A 13,153-nucleotide genomic window follows, 5' to 3' on the forward strand; every position below is an offset into this window, starting at 1 on the left:
TGAGTCATGTCTTTGAAACACCTTTTCATGTTTTCTGATTGAAAGACATAGTCCCAGCCTTCTAGGAATTTTCAGTTTAGTTGTAAGAATAAGAGAGGCAGACATTGTAAGCCCTTGAAGGTAGAGATTGAGAGGCTTAGATTATTATAATCTTTATCCTGAAAGTGACTATTGTAGAATTTTGAGCATCCTGGGAAGTGATATGACTGGATATGTGTTTTAGCAATATCACTCTGTCATCAGTGTGGAAAATGACTGAAAGGAGGAGATGAGTTTAGTTTTGCATATACTGAGTTAGAGGTGCTGGTGGAATTTCTGAGTGGAGATAATTAGTAGAGCAGTGCTGTCTAATGGATATATAGTGTGAGCTATAAATATGAGCCATGCATGTACTTTTAAATGTTTAATAACTACATTTAAAAAAGTAAACAGAGACAGATAAATTGATTTTAATGATACATTTTATTTATCCTAATCCTAAAAATTTTGTCATTTCAACATGTATATGAAAATTTTTGAGATATTTTCCATTCATTTTTTTCTAAGTCTTTGAAATATGGTATGTATTTTATCCTTACGGACATCTCAGTTTCAGCTAGCTACATTTCAAGTTCTCCATAGGCACATGTGGCTAATGTCTATGGTATTGGACAACTCAGGTCTAGAGCCTAAAAGAGAAGTCAAGACTACAAATAAAGATTTGGGAGTCATCAGCATTCAAGTGTGATAGTTCAAGCAATGAGAGTGTGTAAACTCAGCAAAGCAAATGGGAATGTGTGGGATAAGAAAAAGGCCAAGGGGATATCAGAGATAGGAGAAGGAAGAAGAACCCATAAATGAAGAGTGAAATAACAGAGCATAAATTGGGAGGAAGTGCCATCGTAGAAAGCAAGCAAGAGGGACTTTTGAGAAGATAAGTGTAGTCAACAAGGCCAAGTGTTTCTGAGGTGTATTTTTATTATGGGTGACTTTTTTAAAAAAGATTTTATTTATGTATTTATTTGAGAGAGAGAGAGAGAGAGCATGAGCAGGAAAGGCAGAGGGAGAGGGAGAGCAAATCTCAAGCAGACTCCTCACTGAGCATGGAGCCTGATGTGGGGCTCGATCTTATGACCCTGAGACCGTGGCCTGAGCTGAAACCAAGAGCCAGACGCTCAAACAACTGAGCCACCCAGGCACCCCTATGGGTAATTGTTAAATAGATATTATTATAAGAGTCTGGCCATCTCTGATAGGAATTATTTCAATATAAGTAGGTTGGTTTTTCAAATTCTGGCAAGACAGTTATCAAGAGTAGATACCATTTCTTTATTTTTGTGCCTGGTAGTGAAATGCTGTTATTTGATTTCACTAAGGCATGCATATTACCTCTTTCTATGAACTTGTGCCACAGTCACAGTGACCAAAATGTCCATTGCTGCTTGACTGGAACGGTTTCAGTTTAAGCCTACTTTTCAAATATATCTAGGGCCCATTTTGTTCTCAGAAGTGTCCCAGTTTGGATAATAAATTATTTGGTCACTCTGTACAGAGTAGACGTAATTTTCAACACCTGGAGCATAGTCAAGCTGCCCATCAGGTTTTCTATTGATGGATAAAAAGAAGTGCTGCAAACAAACATAGGTGCCACTTACTGTAGTTTTGCCTCCCAGTTGGATCAGGGCTTCTCTTTCCACTCTCCTGAAGTGTCCTGAAGGGAAACTGAAGCAGCATAACCTGCCAAGTAAGACTGTGACTGAATCTTCTTTGTGAATGTGTCTATACCTTCTCATCCCATCCACATTCCCAGGATAATGAAAGTGATTTATGAAGCACTTGCTATGTGCTACACACTCTCATATGCAATTTACATGTATTTAATCCTTACAGCGGTCTTATGAGGGAGAGGCTATAATTATTCTCATTTTATAAATGAGGGAGGTTACTCAACCAGAATTTGAACCAATGCAGTGTGGCTTCAGAGCCCATGCTCTTAACCACTACATTGTACTATTCTTTTTTTTTTTTTTAAGATTTTATTTATTTATTTGAGAGAGAGAATGAGAGACAGAGAGCATGAGAGGGAAGAGGATCAGAGGGAGAAGCAGACCCCCCGCCGAGCAGGGAGCCCGATGTGGGACTCGATCCCGGGACTCCAGGATCATGACCTGAGCCGAAGGCAGTCGCTTAACCGACTGAGCCACCCAGGCGCCCAAATACCTATATACTTTTTTAAAAGATTTTTATTTATTTATTTATTTATTTACTTTATAGAGAGAGTGCACAAGTGGAGGGGGTGGGGGAGGAGCAGAGGGAGAGAGACAAGCAGACTCTGCACTGAGCGTGGAGCCTGGCGCAGGGCTCGATCCCACAACCCTGAGATCATGACCCTAGCTGAAATCAAGAGTCAGAAGCTCAACCAACTGAGCCACCCAGGCGCCCCAATACTTCTATACTTTTAATATTAATTATTTGAATAATGGGAGATGAAAAAGAACAGATAGAGATATTTAAAAAAAAACCTTTTTTTTTTTTTTAAGATTTTTTATTTATTTACTTGACAGAGACACAGCAAGAGAGGCAACACAAGCAGGGGAAGCAGGAGAGGGAGAAGCAGGCTTCCCACCGAGCAGGGAGCCCGATGCGGAGCTCCACCCCTGGACCCTGGGATCATGACCTGAGCTGAAGGCAGATGCTTAACGACTGAGCCACCCAGACACCCCCAGACGGAGATTTTTAATGTCTAATCATTACTTTGATATTTTGCTCTTTTGTGCAAAGAGAAGATTTTTGTCAACCATTTTGTGTTAGTTTCTTTTAAAACGGTCTATAATACTTTTAAAATTAAATTAAATTAAAAAAAATTTTAAAGTAAACTCTTTGGGGCGCCTGGTGGCTCAGTCGTTAAGCATCTGCCTTTGGCTCAGGTCATGATCCCAGGGTCCTGTGATCGAGCCCCGCATCGGGCTCCCTGCTCTGCGGGAAGCCTGCTTCTCCCTCTCCTGCTTCCCCTGCTTGTGTTCCCTCTCTCGCTGTGTCTCTCTCTGTCAAATAAATAAATAAAATCTTAAAAAAAAAAAAAAAGTAAACTCTTTGCCTAAGGTGGGGCTCGAACTCATGACCCCAAGAACAAGAGTCACTTGCTCTACCAACTGAGCCAGCCAGGCACCCTTCCAGTACTTTTTTGTTGACAGATTTTAAGAGTGTCTCAGAACAGGGGCGCCTGGGTGGCTCAGTTGGTTAAGCAACTGCCTTCGGTTCAGGTCATGATCCCGGAGTCCTGGGATCGAGTCCCAAGTCGTGCTCCTGGCTCAGCGGGGAGCCTGCTTCTCCCTCTGACCCTCTCCCCTCTCATGCTGTTTCTCTCTACCTCCCTCTCTGATAAATAAATAAAATCTTAAAAAAAAAAAAAAAGAGTGTCTCAGAACAGGCAGTCTTAGGGAAAAATGGGTGCAGAGTTTATAATAACTACCTCTAATTATTATCTATTACTGCATTATCTCAAGTTTAGCAGCTTATAATAACAAATACTTATTTTCTCATAGTTTGTGTGGATCAGGAATTCAGATGGGGTATAGCTTGGTGGTTCTTGCCCAGTATCTCCCATGACCCTGCAGACAAGCTGTTGACTGGGACTACATTCATCTGAAGACTTGATTAGGGCTCACTCACATGGCTGTTTACAGGAGGGCTCAGTTCCTTGTCATGTAGGCGTCTCCATAGGAGTACTTAAATGTCCTCATGACATGGCAGGTGGCTCTCCAGAGTAAGAGAGAAAGCAAGGCAGAAGCCACAATGTCTTTTATGACCTAGCCTCATCACATGCTATCACTTCTGCTGAGTCTGTTGGTCACACAGAACAACTCAATACAATGTAGGATTGCACTATATAAGGATATGAATACCAGAACATGGGGATCATTGGGGGCCATCTTGGGGGCTGGCTACCACAATCAACTCTGTGGTCCCCTATGATTCATGTTGCTCCTGCATACAAAATGTACTCACTTCCTCCCAAGGTTCCTAAAAGTCTCATTTCATTACAGCATCACCTCAAAGTTCAGAATCTCATCGTATAAATCAAGTTCAGGTGTAGGTGAGACTTCTCAGATGTAGTTCCAAAAGTACAGCTCCTTGAGTGCAGTTCCTCTTGATCTGAAGACCTGTGAACTAAAGAGACAAATTATCTTCCTTCACACACACCCAACATATAATGGTAGGATAGGCGTAGGATTATTGCTATACAGACACTCTTATTCAGAAAGGGGGAACAGGGGAGTCACACAAGAGTAACTGGTTCATGGCAATTCTGAAATCCAGTTAGGCGCAGGTTGGCATTCCTTGATTAGGGCTCAGTGCCTAAGAACAAGTCTCCAAGATCTTGTCTCCACCTTCTGGGTTATTTCCATCCTCCAAATCATCTTTCTCATGAAAGATAGCACATGTTTGCAGCTAAGTAGTTTTCTTAGCCTGCTTCTTGCTTGTGGAAGTTAGAAGATCCAAACACCTCTTTTCATTTTGTACTGTTTATGTCCCTTTTTGTCCAATCTGGTGAGGCTTCTGCCAATCTAATTCTCTTCTGTCAATATAATTCTGCAGGTATCTCCTGCCATCCTTACAGCTATGTGTATTAATGAAAATGAATCCCATTCCAGCTCCAGGGGGGTGAAACTTGATTGATTTAATCAGCTATCATGTTTTCATTCACTTTGCCAGAGACTGATGAAGACATGGTCAAGTGATACCATTTTGTTCAGTGAGAAAGAAGGGGAAGGTAGTTCAGGGGTTTCTAGGAAAGGTTTTCTTTGCTAACAAAGACCTCCAGGGACGAAAGAGTTCCTCTTCTGCTATAGACATTGTTAGGTCTACATATCATACTTGCCATTGTCATCTTTTGGCCTTGAGGTTAGCAGAGGAAAAAGATGGAAAGCACTTAGGTTCTTTGTTATGTGATTGAGCAATTGAATTAATCAATGCCAGAAAAGAAAATTTTCCTTTATTTTTAAACCAGTTGCTAGTTGTAGTCGTGAATTTAAAGTGAAACCCAGTTAGCATGACTGTGTGGTTTTTTGTTTATTTATTTATTTGTTTGTGTTTTGGGGGCTGATTGCTGAGGTGAAGGCTGGAGAAAAATGGTGGAGAATGAGACACAAACAGGGTTATGTGCTTATGTGTTTGCCAAGTACAGTATGTGTACTTTACAAAGAAATTTATTATAATTATGGATCTCTCTCTTTCTGCTTTCTTTTCCCTTCCCTGCTTTCCTGTGCCCCTACCTCTTTCTTTCTCCAATTCTTTCCCATTCTCTTTTCCTCATCCTATTTTTCCTTCCCCTTTCTTCCTCCTGTGTAGGTAACTTCTTTTCCGTCTTCTTTGAGCTTCCACTTATTTTTATGCATTGTTTTACTCAATATCCATTACAACCCTGTCTAGTATATACTGATTAATATTCCCATTTTTTATTTATTTTTATTTATTTATTTATTTTTTAAGATTTTATTTATTTATTTGAGAGAGAGAGAATGAGAGAGAGCAAGCACATGAGGGGGGGAGGGTCAGAGGGAGAAGCAGACTCCCTGCTGAGCAGGGAGCCCGATGTGATTAATATTCCCATTTTTTAATTGATAGATTAGATTAAGCAACTGCTTATGGTTGTACAGCTAAAAAATAGCCTCCAGCTCAAGTTTATGTGATTCCTAATTCTATGCTTTAACCACTATGCGGGAGTGAAAGGAACTCTTATAAAAGAAAATTTGCTAGCTCTTAGTATTAAGCTATTGGAGTTCAGATATTTACTTATATAGATATATGAATAGAAAACTGTGGTTAAGACTTCTAATTCTCACAGTAGCCAATACTGTAACTTTAAAATAATCAATATTTAAGAGTTAATTTTCCTTTAAAACAAAGGACATAAAACCCCGAAAGTTTAAAATAAGATCAAGATTCTAATTTCTCTAACTAGTTCCACCCTATTAAATTAACTGGTACGCCGGAGACCTGATTACTTTGCCACCCTTAGGTAGCTAAACAGGAGGAAAATTTCAGTTCTAGACCCTCTCACCCACCCCCATTTGTGAGGCTGCTCAGAGAGTGGCAGCTATCTCTATTTATCTTTTTTTTGTAGAGTATTTTATACCAAATCATGGCCTAGAGAGAGTTCTGTGAAGCCTAAGGAAATGAATCTTTAGAACTTTACATTAGTGTCCTGATTTTGCAGTTGTTTAGAGAGTCATATTTAGTTTTGACATGTATCTTTCCTTTTTAGGAATAAGAAATTGGGCTCGGGCACCTGGGTGGCTCAGTTGGTTAAGCGACTGCCTTCGGCTCAGGTCATGATCTTGGAGTCCTGGGATCGAGTCCCACATCGGGCTCCTGGCTCAGCAGGGAGCCTGCTTCTCCCTCTGACCCTATCCCCTCTCATGCTGTTTCTCTCTCTCAAATAAATAAATAAATAAATAAATAAAATCTTTATAAAAAAATAGAAATTGGGCTCAAAAAAGCCATGAAATTTTCTGTCTCTGGTAGTCTTATCAGTCTGTAACTTGTTGGGATTACTTAGGAATTCAAAAATTTTTGAACACTGCCTTGGAGAGGAAAATGTTTTCTTTGTGCTCTGATTTGGGTGTTGTTTAGAGAAAGTGATACTTAATTTGGAAACTAACAGTCCTCTTGTCTTCTTATAGATCAGTATTGATAACTGACAAAAGCCCTGATGCCCCCAGGGCATTTACAGTTTTTGAATATTCACTCCTATTTATTTAAAAGACTTAGAGGAAAACAGCTATACTTACTCTTTTATTATGTTAATCTAATTTACATACTGACTGGAATTGTTTATATAGGGGATTTTGACTGTGGTATTGTTTGCCTAAGGAAGAAAACTTGGTAGCAATCTTGTCATTCAATATTTACAGTCTGCAAGCTGTATATATTTGGGGAATCTTTCTAAAATATTGCATGACAGGAAATTTCAATAAGCATGTTTAAATGAATTCTAAGGAAACAGACAGGAAATATGCCTCTCTGGTTCTGAAACATTTATCTCCCTGGGTGGAAAAGGGTATGGGTAAGCCTTTGAATGATAGATAGTCCAAGAGAAAAATGCACATTAATCTGGGATTTAATGTGCTCCCTAAATGTCTTAATTGCTTTTAAAGTCATGTAAATAAATAACATTCAAAGGGTGTGAATTAATATCCTAAGAAATGACTTTCCTGATATAAGGGCTCCTATTTCAAGTAATATTTATATGGCACCACAAATAATTTTCAGCCAAGAATTAAAACCTCAGTTGGGAAACCAGAATTTACCAACTGTTAGGAAAGAACATTTTTGTTTTGTTTTGTTTTGCTTTGCTTTTTTTGTTTTACCATATGGCTAATCTTTGCCCTAGGTATTCACATGTTATCTGACAAAGGAAGGAAGGATCAACACTCTCAGGGAGGGGACAGAGGATCTTGGATTGCTAAATCTTAATGGCGATTACAGTACTTTAAGGCTAGGAGTCGAACCTAAAGATAAATTCAGCATATCCTCAGTTTTATTTCCAAATACAACATTTTATGTCTTATGGAGAGAGGTTTTAAAAAAAGGTTTGTTTTAAATGATCATCAATTTTCTGAATTAAAAGTGAGTGTATATGGTCATAATGCTTCTCTTCACTCTCCCCTCAGAGGCTTAAATTAAAAATCTGTAAGCTGATTAACATTTTGGAGAAGTTTTAATATTGGACTTCATTTGATTCATAAAACTCAGCTTATTCTTTCTTTTGCACCTATGAGTGAGCCTCCCCCCTTTACTCCTCCTGGACACGTGAAGGGTCTATGGTATTTTACCTTTGACTCATGATAAGAAATATAAGATTGGGTATATAAATACATGTAACAAGACACATACATATGTGAGACCCACGTTTCATAAAACAAGATTCACACCGTCTGTTGCACTATGATTTTTTTTTTCCTATTCTGGGGAAAAAAAATGCTAGTCACGACCCACAAAATTGATTTCATGGCCCACTAATGAGTTGCAACCAACAGTTTGATAAAACACTATCCAGACTCTAGAGAAATAACAGAATTGAACAAGCACTTTCTTTTTGACTTACTGGAATTCTGAAGCCAAGTGAAACCTCCTTCCTTCCTTTTTACCCTCTTCCAAGTTTTTCCCTAAGTATTTATTTCCTCCTGTTATATTCAGACCTGGAACTTCATAGATTTGAAAGGTGGACAGCTGATTTTTGTCATTGCTAGCTTCAGAAGTAGAAAAGTTGCAGCCAGGAATTGTCTCATAGAATAGCCTGCAAAGGAATGAAACAGCTATAACTTGGGTATGACTATCAGATCCTGCTGGGGACACTTTAAACCTATTGTAGAGGTGGCCTTTATTAGAGATGTACTCACTTCTTATAATAGATGAGTCTATAGCCTGGCTTTTTAAGTACTGTGAATGGCTATTTAAAAGAATCTCTTCTTGAAAAAATTCACAAATTTCCTAAAATTCATAAATCCTTTTGTATTATAGGAAATAATACTAGAATATCAACTACAGGAAAGCAGGGATTTTTGACCATTTTATTCACTGATATGTTCCTGATCCCTAGAACACTGCCTGATACAAGCTGGTGCCCATGAAATATTTGTTCAATAAATTTAAACATAGTAATTCCTAAAGAATTTCCCAACTGGGACACACCTGTATTCACATAGCATGGATGGTTATATACAATGTTGCTGATCAGCTTCCTTGTCACATTTTCTAGAAGATTCTTTGGGCCAAGATGTCATCTGAAAGACAACTTCAGTGTAGTTTATGCATGTCAATTATACCTTAATAAAGTTGTTTACAAAACAAAAAAAAAAAGTAAAACATAACCTAATTAACATAAAAGTGTTGCTTTAAGTGAGGCAAATGTTGCCAGGGAAAGAACTAATAACCAATGGGAGAGAAAAGAAATTCTAATATGCATGATAATATCAAGCATTTATTGAGTGCTTAATAGCTAAGGGGAGGGAGAAATTTTCAGTTCTCTGTCATTCAGTTTTCACATTTCTGAGAAGTAGATACTATTTTTAGTCCTTTTTCTTTTTGAAGAAATTGAGATTTAGAGAACTTAAGTAAATTGCCCAAGCCTGCACAGCTCCTATGCAATTAAATGAGTTTGAACCCAGGTCCACTGCTTTTAGTTTATAGAATTTGAGGTTGAAGCTTATTAAGACACTAAAGTCAACTTATATACTTCAGTTTTATTTTTATTTTATTTATTTATTTATTTACTTGTTTATTTATTAAGTAGGCTCCATGGCCAACATGGGGCTTGACCTCACAACCTTGAGGTTAAGAGTCACACACTCTACCCACTGAGCTTGCCAGGTGCCACTATACACTTTAGTTTTAAATTTGTGTTTTTGGCATTTTTTCATTATTCCTTTAAGCAAATGAATTGAGACCCTACTATTTATACACAAGGTATTAGGTCTACATTGGTAACTATAGGTGTAGTCCTTGCTCTCATGTCATAGGATCTGATGGAACAGACAGGTAATAGACAAGCTAAGAAACAAAAAATACAAAATGTGATAAAGGAAAAAATAAGAGTGTTACAATAGGGAATAATGGCTGGGAAGCCTACAGTGACTTATTTTAATGTAAAAATGCCTGATGGGTCTGTTGAGCTAAGATCTGAAGGATGGGGAGCCAGTCTAAGAGCATGAGGTAGTTGGTAGGTGGTGAGGGTGACAACACTGTGTTCCAGGTAGCAGAATGGCTGGAGGCAAAAGCCCCAGGCAAAAAAGAGCTTGGGTAGTTGGACATGAACTTTGTATGGCAGAGGAACAGGGAATGTAGTTGGAGAGGTTGGCCTGGGGCCAGAGTATGCAGGGTCTTGTTAGCCATGGAAAGGAGTTTGAATTTGGTACATATGCAAAAGGATAGCCATTTTCAAATCAGTCCTGATAACATTGCCAGTGAGATTCTTAACTGGAATGCTTGGTAAACCCATTGCATCAAATGAAATTTAAGTATCTAATTAATTAGCATGTATTACGTTAACTATTGTGTATCCCTTTACTATTATCCAGTCCTCCAATGCCTTTGCAAGAGTTCATGTAGGGGCGCTTGGGTGGCTCAGTTGTTAAGCGTCTGCCTTTGGCTCAGGTCATGATCCCAGGGTCCTGGATGGAGCCCCGCATTGGGCTCCCTGCTTGGTGGGAAGCCTGCTTTTCCCTCTCCCACTCCCCCTGCTTGTGTTCCTGCTCTTACTATCTCTCTCTGTCAAATAAGTAAATAAAATCTTAAAAAAAAAAAAAAAAAAAGAGTGCATGTAGTTTCTTTGGTAATTTCCCATTTGGAAATGCCCAGAATTTTATTTTTATTCTTGTACTATCTATCCCTATAATACATTGATTGGCTTTTAGAAAGCATGTATTGAAGTCTTTACTACTATGGATCCTGACCTGATGAACTTGCAGACTAATAGCAGAGTTAAGATACATAAAATATTACATTATAAAATAAATTGTGTTAAGTGGGATAAAAGATAGCAATAAAGTACTCCTGGGAATTCAGAAGAGAAAGAGATTCCTTTTAGCCCTGAGGGATTAAGGGGAAGGGGAGCAGGAGGATTAAGAGAGACTTCCTGAAGGAGGTAGCTTTTGCTCATGGTTTTGAAAGGATAAGTAGGATTTAAACATTAGGAAGTTGAGAAAAGGCAAAAATCTTATTAAAAATTCCAAGTATAGATGAGTGCATGCGTGTTTAGCATGGTCCTTACTGCACTGTGGATCCTCAATTTGATATGATTGTCACCAGACCTTTGGGAGACATCCAGGACTAAAATAGTTTGGATGTGTTATGCAGTAGGATTGAAGTTCATAGTACTCCGCAGGAAATTATCTGTAGTTCTAGCCAGAGCTGTTGGTCTTGACTTTCTCAGCTGCTTAAATTTATTAACAAATAATATGGAGACCTAAAGAATTAGAGAGGTAGTTAAAAGAGCATTACATCGGGACTAAGAATCCAGTCTTGTTCTCTTGCTATCTTAATGAGTGATCTTGTTTCTAAAACTATTTCTGTTTCTCTGTCTGTAAAAGGGAAAATGGTAATTCTGTCCCCTATCCCCTACCTATTAAGATATCGATGACGATGAACAGTGATGGAAAAAAGCTCAGAAGAAAGATGCTGCATAAATAAAACAATAAAAATAGCAATTAAGAAAACACTGTTATGCAAAATGATGTTTAAAGGTCTTTTAGGCAGAAAGCTTTGTATAGAACCATGGGGGTATTTGAAATTTCCCTTTATTTTTTTCAAACAAGATATCTCAGTTTGGAAGTTAAAAGATGATTGGAGGTATTTAAATTTGTGGTTAAGTGTGGTCAATTCACAAGGCAGTGTAAGCAGGCAGTTTATAAGGCTGTCTGTCCTTACTAACTGGGTGAGGAGGATGGGGGTGGGTGGGGTGGTGATGGTGTCTTTTGTTAAAATCTGGAAGTGAAAAGCTAAAACCTACACCAATTTAAAAAGCATTTACAATAACTTCAGGATGCACTTGTATCAATTACAGTTAAAACATAAAAATATTTGGAGTGAGGTTCAAGATGCTATAAAGACAGATTTCTTAGAAAAGAGGGGTTTCTTAGAAAGCTAAGGTGCAATATTGGTATATTTTATTCTGAGTGACTTTATTGTATTATATAGCTTGAAAAAAAATCTTAATTTGAAGCATGGTAAAGTACATTGTGGTGAAGCATTTGCTATATAAACCAATGTCCCAGTTCTCTCAAGCTTAATATATTTAAATAATTGTGATTACTATCTGAAGTTTATTCTTTCTGATCTTAATTTGAAGATTCTGGTTTTAAACACTAAGAAGACAAAAGACAAAGGACTTTTAGTCAATTAATAAAACTGTTTCCTAGAGAACTAAAAAAAAAACCTCAATACATTTTAACCTTATAAAATTAGAGCAATATCATCAACCAAATATTAGTTTTATATATTACTTAATGACTTAAAATATCTTCTTCAAAGAAAATATTTTGAAAAAAATCTTAACTTTTACATAACAATTGATAAGTAAACCCTATTCCCAAATCAGGGTTTCTAGGGGTTGTGTTCTAATATGTAAAATATTTAGAGGTTTAAAAAAATATATTGAAAATACTTCTCTTTTGTCTTTTATACCAAAGTTTTAACATTTATCAATATCAAACCAGGTTGAATGTGGACTGATGTTATGGGAATGGGAAAATAAACTTTCTTGGAGATGGCATACCAAAAAAGAGGGTTAGTCTTGTACATAATAGAATTATACTTAAGTACTTAAGGCCAGCTATAAGATAGAACACCAATGAAATCAATTATATATTTTCAAAACTTTAAATATATTTCTCTAAAGAATAACAAAACTTGGGGCGCCTGGGTGGCACAGTCAGTTAAGTGTCTGCCTTGGGCTTGGGTCATGATCCCGGGGGCCCTGGGATTGAGCCCCGTATCAGGCTCCCTGCTCCGTGGGGAGCCTGCTTTTCCATCTCCCTCTGCAGCTCCCCCTGCTTTTGCTCTCTCTCTCAAATAGATAAATAAAATCTTAAAAAAAAAAAAAAGAATAACAAAAATTTCATTATCCTATATATATGTGCATGTATGAGTATGTGTATGTACATATTTTAAATCTTGCTTATTATTTTGGGCCAAACAAATAGATCCTTAAAATGGGTATAATAATAGCTGATAATAAGCAGCTATTGGTAATGGTTTTTTGATCATTGTAAATAATGAATATTGTAATTTAAATGCTTTGTTTTTTTTTCTTTTTCCTTTACCTTTTATTCATGTTATTACTCATCATTTTCAAGTTCTCTTCTATGAAATATTCCAAAATGATTATGAAGTATTGATATACAATTAATGAGATGTTATAGATAACCATAAGAAGAAAACTTTGGTTTTCAAACTCTAACTTTGGCTCCTAATTAGTACTGGCTTGATTATCCACTTTTCTATAAGTCACTTTTGGAGATTATTGTCTAATATAAAAGCCAGCTTCAAATATTGACATTTCTCATCCTTAGGGATGATCAAAAGAATGTGCTTTAGTCTGCAAAGGACTTTCCAAACAGGATTCTAAAAATGTTTTGACCGTTTGAAAATAAACGTATAATATCCCATAATG

The sequence above is a fragment of the Mirounga angustirostris genome, unplaced genomic scaffold, assembly GCF_029215605.1.
Source record: "Mirounga angustirostris isolate CCGP_5_RB_7025 unplaced genomic scaffold, mMirAng1.0.hap1 SCAF_4, whole genome shotgun sequence".
In the NCBI taxonomy this organism is placed as follows: Eukaryota; Metazoa; Chordata; class Mammalia; order Carnivora; family Phocidae; genus Mirounga; species Mirounga angustirostris.